Source organism: Gymnoscopelus braueri, assembly GCF_963280865.1.
Source record: "Gymnoscopelus braueri genome assembly, chromosome: 12".
In the NCBI taxonomy this organism is placed as follows: Eukaryota; Metazoa; Chordata; class Actinopteri; order Myctophiformes; family Myctophidae; genus Gymnoscopelus; species Gymnoscopelus braueri.
In genome coordinates this window covers 45906122-45908621 of record NC_137614.1, presented here as the reverse complement: position 1 = coordinate 45908621, position 2500 = coordinate 45906122, and the positions used below count along the sequence as shown (strand labels likewise).

Genomic DNA, 2500 nt, shown 5'->3' with positions numbered 1-2500 from the left:
GGAAAAACTCAATGCATTTTTCCCATTGACATTTCCAAAAATATTTATATCAATTAATTTAAGCCTCGAATCAAGCCATCCAGGGTCCTGGTGAATCATGACCATAAAACGTTTTTTTTCTGTGATTTATTTTATTTTATATTTAATTATATGATATACTATATTTAATAAATACCCTTTGTTTTGCCGTTTTCAAAAAATAATAATCACAGAATCAAACGTTTTATGGTCATGATTCACCAGGACCCTGGATGGCTTGATTCTAGGCTTAAATTAATTGATATAAATATTTTTGGAAATGTCAATGGGAAAAATGCATTGAGTATTTTGCGGAAGGGGCGGGAACTGCGATGCTCTATAGGTGAGACAAGACAGGCTACAGCTATAATGAGAACAGGAAACAATGGAACGATACTACAAAATAAGGTACAAGAGTGTAAAGCAAAACCACGGAAACCAACACAACTGAAAAGTAAAACACTAACTATAACTGGGAAACAACAAATACATGAAAACACAACAGGGAGACAGAGCATGTCACGGATCGTGACACAAAACAACATGATAGCCATATATAAAAGCAAACATTTAAACAAAAAAAAATCTATCATCAAATGCATGTAGTGGAAGGACAGAGTGGACATAAACAATAGGGCAAGGGAGACTTGGGTCGTTAGATTTGATTTAAAAAAGTTCATAGTGGGGCAGGACTTAATGGATAGTTCACCCCCAAAATGACATTTTATTCTATCGATTAGTCACCCCATGGAGACTTGATTTTGTTTGTTTTTGTCGCATTCCTAAGCCAATAATTTGATGACCGGCGGCGGTTCCGGTAGGAGACACAAAGAGTCTCCTTTGTGTCTCCTACCGGAACGGCTGCCTACCGGTCCGCTGGTCATCAAATTATTGGCTTAGGAATGCGACAAAAACTAAAACATATCCATGAATTCAAGTCTCCATGGGGTGAATTTTTTGGGAGGGTGAACTATCCCTTCGGGAGACTATTCCGAAGTTTTGGGTGGGCAGCGACAGAGAAAGCCCGGTTTTAGTCGTGTTTGAGGACTGAGAAGAGCATGTGCATTACATTCACACATTCACACACACACATTCACACACATGTTCACACACACACACACACACACACACACACACACACACACACACACACACACACACACACACACACAGGAAACCATGCACGGCACCAAACTGCTCATCGGGAGCAGTGAGGGTTTCAGGTTCTTGCTCAAGGACACTTGGACACTTAACCCAGGGGAAAACGGGAACCTTCAATTCCCATGAGACAGCCACTCTACCTCCTGAGCCACTGCTGGCCTTGCCTCCTCCTCTGGGCATGTCATATAATAGGCGAACATTTGCAGAAAATAGCCGAAATAACCTTGCTTGGAGGTCGGCTATTTTCTGTTGTGGGGGAAAAAAAGGAGTATTATATTATAGAGACCCGGTGGACCCAAAGTCAATTCATTATATGGGGTTTAAAATGACCCCAAACATGTTCGAAAGTGAAATATCCCTTTAAGTAGTTAAAGAGCGTCATTCCAAAATGCTTTGTCCATTTTCAGGGGGAAAAATGATGACACTCGATATACAGTATTCATATCACATGACATCAGCTATAGTTAGCTACTTCCTCTAAAACTATTGTTCTCATTTTAGCAACGGTGAAAGATTAGGCTACCGGCGCCGCGTCAGTAATATTAGTATGCTGTTTAACTTTCACTGCGGTGGTTGCTGCGTTTTACAATTGAACCCTTGCGGATGTACTGTCAGTAGCTGTTAACATTTCGTGGCTCTCTATGATGGAACCTGCAAAGCAGGCTTACCTCTGAGGCTGCTGTAATAATGATAATAAACTTTATTTATAGTGCACAGACACACAAAGTTTCAAAATGCTTTACATAAAACTTTAAATAAAATGATAAAATAAAAATGATAACGAGGGTTGATTATAATACATGTACTGTATATAAAAATATGTAATAAGTGTGGTGTGAAATAAAATAGAAAATCAGTTTAGACCATTAACCTCTTGAACCCTGGTGCCTCTATCCTGGGGCGAGCATTTGCAGAAAATAGCTGATCTACTGTACAAGCCTCACAAGTGACATGTTGTGAGCTTGCACAGTAGATCAATTATTTTTGGTGACGTTATTTGGTGTGGAGGGGGGAAAAGGAGGGCACCTAGTAATATCGTCTCTGTCGGGTGGAAAGCTCATAGCCTATGTCCAAAACCAAAAACAGCAAAAGTAGCAGATCTACAAGCACAAAATGTGTCGCTTGGTGTCGTATTTTGAGCTTGTAGATCTGCTACTTTTGTGTGGCGCTGTAGTATGATCAAGTAAAAGGCATTAATTTACAAAAAAAACACAAAAAGTAAGAATATGGAGATAAGAGGTTTCCCGACAGCGACAATATACCCCTGAGGGACTCAAATGGTCAAAGAACGACGTATACAGACTTTACGTGGTTAAATTGA

General features: G+C 39.7%; 1 protein-coding gene across 2 annotated transcripts in view; it reads left to right on the top strand.

Annotated features, from left to right (window-relative positions):
* Nucleotides 1–2500, top strand: part of LOC308097343 (sodium- and chloride-dependent creatine transporter 1) — a 38750-nt gene that overhangs the window by 1127 nt on the left and 35123 nt on the right. The gene's annotated exons all lie outside the window — the stretch shown is intronic.